Source organism: Diaphorina citri, unplaced genomic scaffold, assembly GCF_000475195.1.
Source record: "Diaphorina citri unplaced genomic scaffold, Diaci psyllid genome assembly version 1.1 scaffold2261, whole genome shotgun sequence".
In the NCBI taxonomy this organism is placed as follows: domain Eukaryota; kingdom Metazoa; phylum Arthropoda; class Insecta; order Hemiptera; family Psyllidae; genus Diaphorina; species Diaphorina citri.
Genome location: NW_007379686.1, coordinates 20325 through 37350, shown reverse-complemented (window position 1 = coordinate 37350; position 17026 = coordinate 20325). Strand labels below are relative to the sequence as shown.

Genomic DNA, 17026 nt, shown 5'->3' with positions numbered 1-17026 from the left:
ACGGGAATAGCACGTAAATTATTATCACATGTTACTGTCAGTCTGCGCTATTGACATCGGTAGTTCAACTTGAAGTCTGACCAATCACGTGAGACGTGCGTATTATCATAGACCTAACCATAGCAATGTACGTACCTAGGTATATATCTACATTATCTACTCGTACTCCGTATTCATTGTAGTAGTAGCAGCAGCGGAAGAGCGTAGTAAGTCTGATAACGGGAATAGCACGTAAATTATTATCACATGTTACTGCCAGTCTGCGCTATTGACATCGGTAGTTCAACTTGAAGTCTGACCAATCACGTGAGACGTGCGTACCTATTATCCTATTATCATAGACCTATAACCATAGCAATGTACGTACCTATATCTACTCGTACTCCGTATTCATTGTAGTAGTAGCGGAAGAGCGTAGTAAGCATTAGTTCATTCATAAACACTTCATTCATGCGTTCTCACATGCTGCCATAGTTCCTTACCTTGCCGCATCGTTCAATACAGCGCCACTAGTAGTTGCAATGGCAGAGAAATGAAACCTACGATAACAAAACTTGTTATTTCCACCTCGTCCTTCATCGAGCCGAAATAGCTCAGTTGGGAGAGCGTTAGACTGAAGATCTAAATGTCCCTGGTTCGATCCCGGGTTTCGGCAAATCTTTTTGAGTTTTTTTTTTCATCTTTTTGTTTTTGTAAATTGGTCTTTGTAGTTTATTTTTGAACATTAACTTTATTTATGTTCGGTATATTGATGCTTTTAGTTTTCGATTGAAAATTGAAGACTAATATTTGCGGTGGTTCCGCCGAAAGATAATCTTGGCCGCAAACTTACGTATACCGGACACGCCTCGACTGTGCAAGCCAGACCTTTAAATAGCTCAGTTGGGAGAGCGTTAGACTGAAGATCTAAATGTCCCTGGTTCGATCCCGGGTTTCGGCAAATCTTTTTGTTTATTTTTTCTTCATCTTTTTGTTTTTGTAAATTGGTCTTTGTAGTTTATTTTTGAACATTAACTTTATTTATGTTTGGTATATTGATGCTTTTAGTTTTCGATTGAAAATCGAAGACTAATTTGCGGTGGTCCCGCCGAAAGATAATCTTGGCCGCAAACTTACGTATACCGGACACGCCTCGACTGTGCATTTGTGCAGGCCAGACCTTACTGGCAGCCGTAACCGTAATGTAGGTATGTGATGGGCATAAAGCTATGGACACTTCCATGTTTATGGTACAAGACATCGTTTTTCACGAAAAACTTTCGATCTAGAATTTCCACATAACTTCTTCCTACCAGAGAGAGTTTGACAATGTTTACCTTACCGCCTACTGTCACCAAGTCACCATAATCTATTATTCTGTGCAGGTAGATTTCTGTCTGGTGACTCTGGTGTCGTTTGAGGCAGATTCACGATGTATCCCTGACCTTTCCACAGACTATAAATTTAGCGTTGCATAACTTCAAAGTTCTGTATTTTCTGTATTGTACTTTATCGCGCGTTCTCGCGTACACTAGCTAGGCTACATGCTAACATTGCTAACTATAACCAGAGCTTTATATATCTATGTACATATTGGGTCTGTATTGTACTTTATCGCGCGTTCTCGCGTACACTAGCTAGGCTACATGATAATTGCTAACTATAACCAGAGCTTTATATATCTATGTACATATTAGGTACCTACCTTCAAGTATGTACAGCATTCCTCTTATCTGAGTATTGTTTGTATTGTGGGAGATGTCTAGCTTTTTCCATGTGAGAGGCAGTGATTGTAAACAGTTTACGTAATGTAAGTCACTACTCTCTAACTCTCCTTATGATCATTGCCCTGTGCTATATGATTTACATTATCCACTTATTGTGGGAGATGTCTAGCTTTTTCCATGTGAGAGGCAGTGATTGTAAACAGTTCACGTAATGTAAGTCACTACTCTCTAACTCTCCATATGATCATTGCCCTATGGCCTATGCTATATGATTTACATTATCCACCTATGTTTCTAATTTACTTTATCTTTTTATTGTATTTATCACTATTATACCTAATATTGTACCTTCTGTGACAAAGTTTAATTGCTGTCAATTTGAACTTTATTTTCCAGCATAATTTTAGCATGATTCATTCAACTATGTAGGTACTATGTAAATAATACTAGGTATGTACTTAGATCTAATAAAATAAATTAATTATACATAAAACTATAACTTTCTACACACGACAGACTAGAATGAGTTCAAGGCTGTGGTAATGGAATTAGGAGTCTTGTCGAGAACTCGAGAGCTCTGGACAAGTAGTACCTACAAGTACCTTTACACATGGACCATTCAGTATCCACAATCCACAGGTAATATTGAAACAATAATAATTTGTATTTAGTCTAGAGTGAGAGTAGATCGGTGCTCGGAAAAGAACACAGCCCAAAGACCAATTTGGCTAACTTTTCAGGAGAAAGAGAGAAAACTTTTTTTTGATAATGTAGGGTTTAAAAAAATGGTGTACATTATTACATTCTAAACTAAAGCACCAAAATACAAGTTGATCACCCCACGGTGTAGATCGACAAGGCGAAGAGGTGAATCTATGTTGTCGAGGCAGTGTATGGTTTCAGTCGACCGACGGAGTCGACTATGGGTGGATACACCTTAAGAGAGAAGTAGCTAATATATCAGCTCGGGTAATAAACAAAACAGTTGAACCATGTCTAAACCGTCACTAAAACATAGCGTCGGCGTAGAATATGAAGAATATCTTGAAATACAATGTATAGCAATGTACTATACATAAGTATATGTAATATTTAGGTACTAATGATAATTACAAAAATCAACACAATGGAAGATGAACACAATCTGCGTGACACTTTACTGTTGAGGTGTTGAGCCAAAAGCCAATGTTCGAGATACTTCAAAGTCTAAATTAAGCTAACTGTGTACATTATTATAAATAATGGGTATCCTGGTCCTACCCTCCTGCGTGACACAAAACAGTTGTAGGTATCTACAATATGTAGATAATTTAGGTAATGTTCAATTTTTGAAAGAAGTCAGAGGTGGGTTGAACAGAATCTTGATCGACCAGCGTAGATTAGTGAAACATCAGAAGTAGGTACGTCTTGTTTTTCTTTCACTTTGCCATTTTCCCTATTTTACTTGGGGTCGGCATTTCCCCTTTTTTAGTGCTTTAGTACCCCCTCCACAATCCTTTATCCACTGCTTATCTCCTCCACACCTCTCTCAAATACTGTTAAGTTCTCTGTACAAATACTGTTAAGTTTTCTGTACAGATAATATTAATAAAAATATGTAAAAAAAATCAAAAATAAACAAAAAGATTTGCCGAAACCCTTAAAACATAGCGTCGGCGTAGAATATGAAGAATATCTTGAAATACAATGTATAGCAATGTACTATACATAAGTATATGTAATATTTAGATACTAATGATAATTACAAAAATCAACACAATGGAAGATGAACACAATCTGCGTGACACAAAACAGTTGTATCTACAATATGTAGATAATTTAGGTAATGTTAAATTTTTGAAAGAAGTCAGAGGTGGGTTGTACAGAATCCTGATCGACCAGCGTAGATTAGTGAAACATCAGAAGTACATCTTCTTTTTCTTTCACTTTGCCATTTTCCCTATTTTACTTGGGGTCGGCATTTCCCCTTTTTTAGTGCTTTAGTACCCCCTCCACAATCCTTTATCCACTGCTTATCTCCTCCACACCTCTCTCAAATACTGTTAAGTTCTCTGTACAAATACTGTTAAGTTTTCTGTACAGATAATATTAATAAAAATATGTAAAAAAAATCAAAAATAAACAAAAAGATTTGCCGAAACCCTGGATCGAACCAGGGACATTTAGATCTTCAGTCTAACGCTCTCCCAACTGAGCTATTTCGGCTCGATGAAGGAATATGATGAAAATGACAAGTTTGTGGTCGTGGGTTTGATTCCCTGCCATAACAACTAAACAATAATACAACAATGATAACACTGATAACAGCTGTATGCATCCAGTCAACAGTCAATACCCAATAGCCAATGAGAACCTTGAATAACATCATTATACCGTATGGAATGAACCTGGGTACCGACATGACATAACTATGAGCACTTTTGTCAGAGACACCCTGGATTCAAAACTCCTTAAGTATGAGGCTTAGAGGTAGGGACAAACAGCGAAACAGCCCCGAAAGATGGTTATACAAATCAACGAAACTCCGTTAAAAGCTTGGAAATTTGGTGACGAATGTGTGTTCTTTCCAGGTCAGATTGTCCAGGCAAAAACCTCTGCAACGGGAAACGGGTCTTGAAGAAGACCTCGCCTATATACCAACAATCAACATAGAGATACTCAAAAGTATCACCTCACCTCACAACTCCTTAAATCCTCAACCACTGGATTGGCCAGATGAATTTGGACACAGAATGATATGAATTTCTTGTTTGTAATGCCAAGTTGCCGATTCCTGATTGTGTACTTGATGACCCTTTTGATATTGAAATCTAGCTGTGACGCAACTTTTGATGTGTTTCATGGAGAAGTTAGACAGAATTACAACAGAAATCAACATTTTAAGTTCAACTAATGGAAAAAGGATTAAATAGGATTATGAGTACATTAGTAGATTGATATGATCATCTAGGTACTGTACCTACATTAGTATTGTTACGCCGGACCAAATTTTACGTTTTATCGGACCATTGGTCTGGTCCGGAGGAAATCAAAACACTTTTGATTTTTGGTCCGTCAGACCAGTTAACTCAGACTGTGTAGTGTGTCCTGGACCAAAATATGAAACACCTTTCTCTAGAGACGAATCAGAACAGATGATGGTCCGGCGGACGGGGTCCGTGTAATATGTAGTCCTTTCAAATTTTGTTTTGGTTCGCTGGACCACGGCGGACCAGACCAATTTGGTCCGACGGACGCAGTCCGTCTAATGTGTTGTCCACTTTACATGTTCTAGAATCTACATACCTAGATACCTACTTCAAAGTCTAAATTAAGCCTGTGTACATTATTATAAATAATGGGTATCCTGATCCTACCCTAAATGAGGCCCTGGTTCTACGAGTTTAAAATTTTCAAGTGTGTCAGTTTCCTCAATTTAGACAAATAATTTTATTCAGTCCATTCTTTACTGTTGAGGTGTTGAGCCAAAAGCCAATGTTCGAGATACTTCAAAGTCTAAATTAAGCTAACTGTGTACATTATTATAAATAAGAGGTATCCTGGTCCTACCCTAAATGCGGGCCTGGTTTCATACAAAATCTTCTCCATATATTCCTCCCACATATTGGAAACTGGAGACTCTCATTTGTTTCATCTTCAATTTTATTATAGGTAGATGGGATTATAGCTGCAACTTCATAGCTCAATAGCTTGACCGATAGGTATTTTATGGAAGCCTTTTGAATATAAGTAATGCCTCAATTTCTGATGCTATAGGTATACCTATAAGTAGTACGAGTTTAAAATTTTCAAGTGTGTCAGTTTCCTCAATTTAGACAAATAATTTTATTCAGTCCATTCTTAACTGTTGAGGTGTTGAGCCAAAAGCCAATGTTCGAGATACTTCAATGTCTAAATTAAGCTAACTGTGTACATTATTATAAATAATGGGTATCCTGGTCCTACCCTAAATGCGGGCCTGGTTTCATACAAAATCTTCTCCATTTTTCCTCCCACATATTGGAAACTGCTGGAGACCCTCATTTTTGTTTCATCTTCAATTTTATTATAGGTAGATGGGATTATAGATAGATAATGAACATAATTATTATAAACTCCACAATATACTTATTTTCTTTTAACATATTTTTTCTTCTCCTTATTTGAGAATAAGGCATGCAAAAGTTACATTAAAAAAAGAGGGGGGGACAAAAACAAAATGGATTTAGCGCCATTTTCAATCAGTTGATATTTTGTTTCGCAATATACTTATTTTCTTTTAACATATTTTTTCTTCTCCTTATTTGAGAATAAGGCATGCAAAAGTTACATTAAAAAAAGAGGGGGGGGACAAAAACAAAATGGATTTAGCGCCATTTTCAATCAGTTGATATTTTGTTTCGGCGCCAGCGCCAGAGGTTTTGAAATGGGAAGAGTTTTCTGGTTATTAACGTGTTGGTGGAATTTAACTGAGATCTTGTAAACATCATGATTCCGTGTTCACATGAGAATCAGCCGGAGGGCAATAGCACGTTCAATGGAACACTTTCCGATTGATCACCCAAGTTAAGAAACGTTGTGATTATCGTACCGAAAGCGAGAGAGAAGGAAGACAGGATAGGAGCGCCATTTTCAATCAGTTGATATTTTGTTTCGGCGCCAGCGCCAGAGGTTTTGAAATGGGAAGAGTTTTCTGGTTATTAACGTGTTGATGGAATTTAATTGAGATCTTGTAAACATCATGATTCTGTGTTCACATGAGAATCAGCCGGAGGGCAATAGCATCACGTTCAATGGAACACTTCCCCGATTGATCACCCATGTTAAGAAACGTTGTGATTATCGTACCGAAAGCGAGAGAAAAGGAAGACAGGATAGGAGAAAGCCAGCCGCTCCGCTCAGGATAAAATCCACCCCGGGCGGGAATGGAACCCACTTACAAAGTAAACGCGTTACCCTCCAAGCGAACTAGTCTGACTTAAGTCACATAAGAACCATTGAATCTGAGAGTAAAATTTAATTCATCATTATGCTATGCAGTATTGCAGTCTCTATCTGCATACTAGATGAGCACAACTGCAATTTAATTCATACTGCATGAAGTGTGAAATGGTTATTGTTAAGACACGAGAGGATCATTATGCTATGCAGTATTGCAGTCTCTATCTGCATACTAGATGAGCACAACTGCAATTTAATTCGTACTGCATGAAGTGTGAAATTGTTATTGTTAAGACACGAGAGTATCAGAGTATAAATACTCGTATAAAATTTGAATGAATTACATGAACTTTTTAACTTCATTCATGAGGATATTATGGAGAGATAGGTATCAGGATATTGCTGGTTATGTTACACCACTTTGTATTAATTTGACATTATGATACAAAATCGACGATATCAAAGATAAAGATATAACTTGGCGGCATGGTGAATTGGTAGGTATAATTTTACAGCTGCCTATGTGAAGCATGTTGTAATATACATAGGTACCTGCATTTGTAGTTAACCATAGGTACCTTGGTATGATCTTTATTTTCCATCAACATTCATGAGGATATTATGGAGAGATAGGTATCAGGATATTGCTGGTTATGTTACACCACTTTGTATTTGACATTATGCTACGAAATCTACGATATCAAAGATAAAGATATAACTTGGCGGCATGGTGAATTGGAATAATTTTACAGCTGCCTATGTGAAGCATGTTGTAATATACATAGGTACCTGCATTTGTAGTTAACCATATAGGTACCTTGGTATGATCTTTATTTTCCATCATCAGTTAAAATGAACTTGAAAAAAGGTTCCTTAAGCTGCGAAAAACATAAACAGTACTTGAAATGGGAAGAGTTTTCTGGTTATTAACGTGTTGGTGGAATTTAACTGAGATCTTGTAAACATCATGATTCCGTGTTCACATGAGGGCAATAATAGCATCACGTTCAATGGAACATTTCCCGATTGATCACCCAAGTTAAGAAACGTTGTGATTATCGTACCGAAAGCGAGAGAGAAGGAAGACAGGATAGGAGAAAGCCAGCCGTTCCGAGAACGAACATTCTCCGCTCAGGATAAAATCCACCCCGGGCGGGAATGGAACCCACTTACATAGTAAACGCGTTACCCTCCAAGCGAACTAGTCTGACTTAAGTCAAATAAGAACCATTGAATCTGAGAGTAAAATTTAATTCATCATTATGCTATGCAGTATTGCAGTCTCTATCTGCATACTAGATGAGCACAACTGCAATTTAATTCGTACTGCATGAAGTGTGAAATGGTTATTGTTAAGACACGAGAGTATCAGAGTATAAATATAAAATTTGAATGAATTACATGAACTTTTTAACTTCATTCATGAGGATATTATATGGAGAGATAGGTATCAGGATATTGCTGGTTATGTTACACCACTTTGTATTTGACATTATGCAGATTATGCTACGAAATCGACGATATCAATATCAAAGATAAAGACATAACTTGGCGGCATGCTAAATTGGTATAATTTTACAGCTGACATTCATGAGGATATTATGGAGAGATAGGTATCAGGATATTGCTGGTTATGTTACACCACTTTGTATTTGACATTATGCTACGAAATCGACGATATCAAAGATAAAGATATAACTTGGCGGCATGGTGAATTGGTAGGTATAATTTTACAGCTGACTATGTGAAGCATGTTGTAATATACATAGGTACCTACATTTGTAGTTAACCATAGGTACCTTGGTATGATCTGTATTTTCCATCATCAGTTAAAATGAACTTGAAAAAAGGTTCCTTAAGCTGCGAAAAACGTAAACAGTGCATGGGTTCAATAAACTGTTAGTACTCACTCAGAAGAAGAGCGCCAGCCTATTTCGCATTATAAGCGCTAGCTAGGTACTATTCCTTGGGCCAGATTTCATCCTAAACAGTTCGTTCTAGGAACGGCTGGCTTTCTCCTATCCTGTCGAAAAACGTAAACAGTGCATGGGTTCAATAAACTGTTAGTACTCACTCAGAAGAAGAGCGCCAGCCTATTTCGCATTATAAGCGCTAGGTACTATTCCTTGGGCCAGATTTCATCCTAAACAGTTCGTTCTAGGAACGGCTGGCTTTCTCCTATCCTGTTTTTCTTCTCTCTTAGCTTTCGGGACGATAATACCTTAGCAGTTACAGTTCTCTCTATCAAACCTCTAAAAACCTTCTTCAGTTAAATTGACCGAGCCATCTTGGTTGAATAAAATTCCAAGACTCTTGGGAGATGTTTTATACGGAGCTTGAATGTACGGAGCTTTCTAGGAACGGCTGGCTTTCTCCTATCCTGTCTTTCTTCTCTCTTAGCTTTCGGGACGATAAGACCTTAGCAGTTACAGTTCTCTCTGTCAAACCTCTAAAAACCTTCTTCTGTTAAATTGACCGAGCCATCTTGGTTGAATAAAATTCCAAGACTCTTGGGAGATGTTTTATACGGAGCTTGAATGTACCTAATATGATGATTGCAGCGTGAAGATGGTCTATGGTCTATAGCAAGGTTAGAATATCAAGTGATATGCGATAGATATATTGAACAAAAGCTTTCAACCTACTGGTTGACCATATTAGTCCATACACCTTGCCTATCACCCATCTCTATAATATCCATTATAGCTACATAACTTGATATTATATCGACATTTGGTATCATCATTGATAAATCGCATTACCTTATATTGATATCTTCTGAATATATTATATCGACATTTGGTATCATCATTGATAAATCGCATTACCTTATATTGATATCTTCTGAATTACTCACCTATGGTGTTCTAGATTATTGATACTGAATTAATCAGCTATGTAATGGTGATGTTTTAGATTAGGTATTAGGTAGGTATAGGTTTCTTCGCCTTTAAACTTAAAATGGTCCTTTTTGGAAGAAAAAGTAGGTAGGTACCTACTGACGTAATTTTCCGGCTCTCACATTATGCTCCGGACGATAGAAAATTCGAAAAAAAACCTTGTCCTTGTATGCATTTAAAACAGTGGTGTTTTAGCACATCCACTATTTCTAATGAATAATCCCCTCTTTCTCTTTCTCGCTGTCTCTCTCTCTCTCTTATTATTCCTTTAATTTTTCTCTCAAGTTTCATTAATATTAATTCCATAATAATTTATCACAGTGCACTTTATTCACAGTCCCTACAATGGCTTGCGTCGGTTTCAGAACAAGACTTGGCATCTCTTTGTAAAAGTAATGCAACTTTTGAATACAAAATAATAAGTTAGGAGATACCTGCATACCTATTCAGACAATTTTATTTATAGATTGGTACTTAAAAACGTTGTAATACGCAGTCGGTAGAAGACAATCAATCTGTCACTCACAACAAAAACAAAAAATAAAAGGTTCATTCCATCAATTTTGTAACAATATTATATCGACATTTGGTATCATCATTGATAAATCGCATTACCTTATATTGATATCTTCTGAATTACTCACCTATGGTGTTCTAGAATTCTAGATTATTGATACTGAATTAATCAGCTATGTAATGGTGATGTTTTAGAATAGGTATTAGGTAGGTATAGGTTTCTTCGCCTTTAAACTTAAAATGGTCCTCTTTGGAAAAAAAGTAGGTAGGTACCTACTGACGTAATTTTCCGGCTCTCACATTCTGCTCCTGACGATAGAAAATTCGAAAAAAAAACCCTTGTCCTTGTATGCATTTAAAACAGTGGTGTTTTAGCACATCCACTATTTCTAATGAATAATCCTCTCTTTCTCTTCCTCGCTGTCTCTCTTATTATTCCTTTAATTTTTCTCTCAAGTTTCATTAATATCAATTCCATAATAATTTATCACAGTGCATTTTATTCACAGTCCCTACAATGGCTTGCGTCGGTTTTAGAACAAGACTTGGCATCTCTTTGTAAAAGTAATGCAACTTTTGAATACAAAATAATAAGTTAGGAGATACCTGCATACCTATTTAGACAATTTCATTTATAGGTTGGTACTTAAAAACGTTGTAATACGCAGTCGGTAGAAGACAATCAATCTGTCACTCACAGCAAAAGCAAAAAATCAAAGGTTCATTCCATCAATTTCGTAACAGCCATGTTAGTGTTGCTGTTGCCCTTTGAAACAAAATGATAACACAAAAATAATTACACACATAGATAAATATCAAACAATACTTATTTGTAAGTGTTATTTAGCATCAACGTAACAAGAAAATGGAATTAAAACCTGACATGTTAGCTAATTTTTTGCTGTCTGGTTTGATTGATATAGTAACTAGTGGTTCAGTGAACTGTATTAGAACTTAGATAAAGAACCGCTGCGGGGTCCCCATAGGCCCCATAGTTCTGAAACTTCTTGAGAGAGAATATCCTTAAGGTAATTTTTAACATGTTTGCCAATTTTCATCAAAATCTGACAAAGCGTTTGAGAGTAATTTTGGAACAGACAAACTGAAACTTTGAAACTCAAGTACCTATACTGTATGTAGAGTGTAGACACTAGACAAACTGAAACTTTGAAACTCAAGTATACTGTATGTTAGAGTGTAGACACTAGACAAACTGAAACTTTGAAACTCAAGTATACTGTATGTAGAGTGTAGACACTAGACAAACTGAAACTTTGAAACTCAAGTACACTGTATGTAGAGTGTAGACACTAGACAAACTGAAACTTTGAAACTCAAGTATACTGTATGTAGAGTGTAGACACTAGACAAACTAAATGTAACATATTGTCGAATTAAAAGTGAGAACTCACTTCGACCATTTTAATAAAATGCTATATACCTAATGAAGATATTGAAGGATCTACAATAAAATTTACTTTTGCACAAGTAAACAAGTACTTACAACTTACAATACATCATGTTCAATGGAGATACATACTAAAATATAATATGTTTCTTGACAAGGTACTTTATTTGTACATTCCTCAGTGATGGCAATAAAACATTGGACTGTACCAATACCAATATAGATAGGTACTCATACCAATGATCAATGACGAGGCAGGAGGATTTTCAAGTTTAACCCTTAAGTTCATACCGTATCACATATGATACATGAACTTCTCGGTACCACTGCTGCGATCTGTTAGACTTGGACGACCTGGATCAGAGAATAGCACCAGAAACATATCAAACTAAGAGCTAGATAGATATAGCCCATTCGGTCTCGTGGGACTATTGAACAACATTAAGCAGAAAAGAACCATCCATAAGGGGAATTGCCATATGGATGGTTCTTTTCTGCTAATGCTGTTCTATTATTTAACTCTCAATATGAAATTACTGATCGTTTACGACTTCGCATTGAGCATTTAGCAGATTGAGCTACCCACACAGCAAAGTAGTAAAAACCTAACAGAACGTGAATCAGACATAAAAGTAAAATTGTGTGTGTTCACTTAATTTTTTCTCAAATCAGTGTTGAAATGTTTTTTTTTTTTTTTTTTTTTTTTTTTTGCTGATAGCGGAACACGATTTTAATAAAAGCAGAGCAAAAGAGGCCTTGTGCAATTATAATGCTAACATTGCTAGTAGTTTGGTGCCCAAAGCGGCGAATCTTGACCTTTGCTCTGACTACATATACCTATATGGGCAGGTGTATCCCTGATCCCAGTGGTATGAAGTCTATTTATACAAGTAGGTAGGTTACGTATATGGTATATGGATAAAATTGATACAGATAATACTTACATTCGTAAATTTCTACAATAAAATTATTATCATAACGATAAGATATCGGTTGGTACAAATTGATTTAATTCGCTTTACTTGGTTTTCTGGGAGGATAAACGAACGTTTTTCTTCTGAACACAATATTATACATATCAGTTGTATTCACTTGCAATAATTTCTCAAGGATCCTTGAAAGTTTGGGAGAAATAAATACCTTGATGACAGAAAACTCTTCTGCTGTCTAGTCTAGACAGCTAAGCACAAGAAGTACAGACAGTGTGTATTAGTACCGACTGACATTAGTCATCAGCAGAAAATTCATTTACAATGGATAAGATATTAGATAGGTATTCTTACGTTCCTCATGTGAGTCGTGAGTATTGTGAGTGTTTGAAGACGACCTGGATCAGAGAATAGCACCAGAAACATATCAAACTAAGAGCTAGATAGATATAGCCCATTCGGTCTCGTGGGACTATTGGACAACATTAAGCAGAAAAGAACCATCCATAAGGGGAATTGCCATATGGATGGTTCCTTTCTGCTAATGCTGTTCTATTATTTAACTCTCAATATGAAATTACTTGATCGTTTACGACTTCACATTGAGCATTTAGCAGATTGAGCTACCCACACACCCAAAGTAGTAAAAGCCTAACAGAACGTGAATCAGACATAAAAGTAAAATTGTGTGTGATTAATTTTTTTCTCAAATCAGTGTTGAAATGTTTTTTTTTTTTTGCTGCTAGCGGAACACGATTTTAATAAAAGCAGAGCAAAGGAGGCCTTGTGTAATTATAATGCTAACATTGCTAACTATCTGAATAGTAGTTTGGTGCCCAAAGCGGCGAATCTTGACCTTTGCTCTGACTACATATACCTATATGGGCAGGTGTCCATGTGTAATTGTGTATATCCCTGATCCCAGTGGTATGAAGTCTATTTATACAAGTAGGTAGGTTACGTATATGGTATATACGTATATGTGGATAAAATTGATAATTGATACAGATACATACTTACATTCGTAAATTTCTACAATTATTATCATAACGATAAGATATCGGTTGGTACAAAATTACAAATTGATTTAATTCGCTTTACTTGGTTTTCTGGGAGGATAAACGACTTTCCGGGAAGCCATCGCAAGGTGTCGGAAATCGGTGACCGCTCACGATCTATCCAAATATGATTCCTGGATGAACGAGTTTGGCTCACACTAATCGTCTGAAAGACACCACGAAGTAGAGGCAGATGAAATCGCCTGAGGGTAGAAAGATGAGCTTCCAGATATTATATGAGGGATGGTTGTGAAAATGTGTCAACTAGTCCCCGCCCTCCCGTCCAGATATTGACCATGATCCAGATATTGACATGTTGCTTAACCTCCAATGTCCTGTTGGGGAAAAGATGTATCAAATGACTTCATAACCATTATTGTGTGTCAAACGTAGCTAAATTGCTGGCTTTAAATCTTCTGTGACTACTGCATCTCCTATTTCTCTGTACAACATCAACAGAGGTTTGTACATTTTAACCTTTTGCGGACAGATTCATGTGTCACATGAAATCATGGTTCCGCCATTATGGTAGGAGAAATATAACTTGAATCTGGCGATACGGTAGGATTCATGTCCAGCATGAAGCTACAGATTTACTCGCTACGGTCGGCTTGATTTTTACAGATAGGAGGCGTTACGGTAGGACGTGCCTAGGAACTTGTGTATCTTTTGCTCCTTTCAAATGCAGACTGAAAAGCCGGTGTTTGTTTATTATGATTCCAAAGCATTCGGAATTATAGTCCGAAGATTTCCGAAGAAGACAAAAAAAACCAGATGTTTCTATCTCAACTAGGAAAAAAAAGAAAATAAATTAAAAGCGAGGGAACAATTTCATGTGTGACATGAAGCCTACCACAAATCGCTTTTCGGAGGTTTCATGTCTCACATGAATCCTACCGTATTTGAAAAAAATGTTTTGTTTACGTCTGACTGTAACAACAACGCTTGAGTTTCATGTGGGACATGAATCCTACCGTAAGAGCGATTCTGGTGAAATTGATTCTGTACGCAAAAGGCTAAGATCTAGTGAAAAAGCGGTGTAAAGTGAGTAAGGCTGGTGTTTTACGGTCGAGTGTACTGGCGGGCGGAAAACACTGCCTTTACATCTCAAGCCAATAAATTATACCGGTATTACCAATATACCAATTTATTATGACGGTTTCACCGACGTATTATACCAATTTTCCACCGGTTTGAACGGTGCTTTAGGTCTGTTGAACCTCCTCATTTATTTGGGAGGGAGGTGGTACCTATGAAACAACATAATATCAGAAGGAACATTTTAATTTGATTACATTGACCACTTCTCTATTTTTTTTTTTTTTTTTTTTTTTTAAGAGGTTTGACAGAGGGAACTGTAACTCTAGGGTCTTATCGTCCCGAAATCGGAGAGAGAAGGAAGACAGGATAGGAGAAAGCCAGCCGTTCCGAGAACGAACATTATCCCATCAGGATAAAATCCGCCCCGGGCGGGAATCGAACCCGCGGCCTAGCGCTTACAAGGCAGACGCACTACCAACTAAGCTAACTAGGCTGGCAACTAGGTTTTTATTTCGAGGTCTATTTGCTAAACTCATTCAGCAAATAGGTTTGGAATAACTCTTCGTTAACTTCTCGATTTGAATGATATAAAAACGAGTGATAAGGTATAGAAAGAAACGGGAATGATGAAGTGATAAAGAGAAATATTGCCGTCGCCTCCAAAGAACTTTATGAAAATGTCTATAAAGAATAAAGGGAGATTGGGTTTTTATTTCGAGGTCTATTTGCTAAACTCATTCAGCAAATAGGTTTGGAATAACTCTTCGTTAACTTCTCGATTTGAATGATATAGAAACGAGTGATATGGTATAGAAAGAAACGGGAATGATGAAATGATAAAGAGAAATATTGCCGTCGCCTCCAAAGAACTTTATGAAAATGTCTATAAAGAATAAAGGGAGATTGGAATATTGTGGTAGGATCCAATTCCTTCCTCCCCCTGTCCATACCTCCGTCACTGGTTGCATTGTCCGAGTTGAGATCTTCAGACAGTTACGATGACGTAAGATCAGAGCAGAAGATCAGGCCACAATATCGTGGTTTTGGTTCCGCGCCGGTGCCTTTGAGCTTTGGGGTTGAGAGGTCGCCTGTTCGATGTCAGGATGCTTTCTATGATCAACTTGTATCCCAAGATTCCCAAGACATAGACGTAATGCAGATCGCGATCAGTTTGGTTACCTACTATGAAAACTTAATTATGAAATTAATATTTGGAAAATGCCTATTCAGAACTTTATTAAAGTTACTCCAAGTAAACCCACAACCCACACATTACTCCAACTAAACCCACACATCATTCCTTTTAAGAATGACATCAATCTTACTTTTCGCCACAATATCGTGGTTTTGGTTCCGCGCCGGTGCCTTTGAGCTTTGGGGTTGAGAGGTCGCCTGTTCGATGTCAGGATGCTTTCTATCTTGTATCCCAAGATTCCCAAGACATGGACGTAATGCAGATCGCGATCAGTTTGGTTACTATGAAAACTTAATTATGAAATTAATATTTGGAAAATACCTATTCAGAACTTGATTACTCTTACTCCAAGTAAACCCACACATCATTCCTTTTATAAATGACATCAATCTTACTTTTGATAATAATACCTATTCAGAACTTGATTACTCTTACTCCAAGTAAACCCACACATCATTCCTTTTATAAATGACATCAATCTTACTTTTGATAATAATCAAATAATACCTTTGTAATTTGTAGGTAATAGTTATTTTGTTAGATCGAATGGGAGTAGTACGATTATGTATGTATGTCCAAGAGTAGATTTTCACATAGGTACGTTGAGAAACAATGATCTCATGACCTAATCAGTAATCAGCCTAGCTAGTAGTCATCCTAAGCTACATACTAATCCTGCTATACAAGCTTCATCTTGTTTTGGTTATTTATCTACGGTCCAAGAATTAATTCAATCCACCAACCTAAAAGGTACGTTGAGAAACAATGATCTCATGACCTAATCAGTAATCAGCCTAGCTAGTAGTCATCCTAAGCTACATACTAATCCTGCTATAAGCTTCATCTTGTTTTGGTTATTTATCTACGGTCCAAGAATTAATTCAATCCACCATCCTAAACTATAAAGTTCATGTCAAGGTTGTAATTAGCATTGTTGTACTCGTTACTAAGTGTAGCAGTTTAGTTCCAAGAATTTGTATTAATTGGGGAACGACACTTATGAATGACAATCACTCATGCTTAATACAACCAAAAGTTCCTCCTAAAACTCCTGCAGTCATCAGAGTGTACTCAAGACTCGTGAGGACATTTCATTGAGGATATGTTAAGGCGGTCTCTTCCTGATCCCTTATGTGCCGCGTCCATTTTAATTTAAGACTATTGCTTAGGACACTTCATTGAGGGTAACTAAGCTATAAAGTTCATGTCAAGGTTGTAATTAGCATTGTTGTACTCGTTACTAAGTGTAGCAGTTTAGACAGAAAGACTAATCGATTTCAGATGCTAAGTCAGATTTTCAATGCTAACGGGAGAAAGGATGAGACTTTGGTTCTGATAGAATCAGTGTAGAAT

At 36.8% G+C, this 17026-nt stretch overlaps 3 non-coding genes across 3 annotated transcripts; 2 read left to right on the top strand and 1 right to left on the bottom strand.

The window, feature by feature from the left end:
* Positions 1-582: 582 nt before the first annotated feature.
* Positions 583-655, top strand: Trnaf-gaa. Its single transcript has one exon. It is a non-coding gene; the product is annotated as a tRNA-Phe (tRNA).
* Positions 656-867: 212 nt separating this feature from the next.
* Trnaf-gaa lies at positions 868-940 on the top strand. The gene has a single exon. It is a non-coding gene; the product is annotated as a tRNA-Phe (tRNA).
* Positions 941-3838: 2898 nt separating this feature from the next.
* Trnaf-gaa lies at positions 3839-3911 on the bottom strand. Its single transcript has one exon. It is a non-coding gene; the product is annotated as a tRNA-Phe (tRNA).
* Between the last annotated feature and the right edge of the window lie 13115 nt (positions 3912-17026).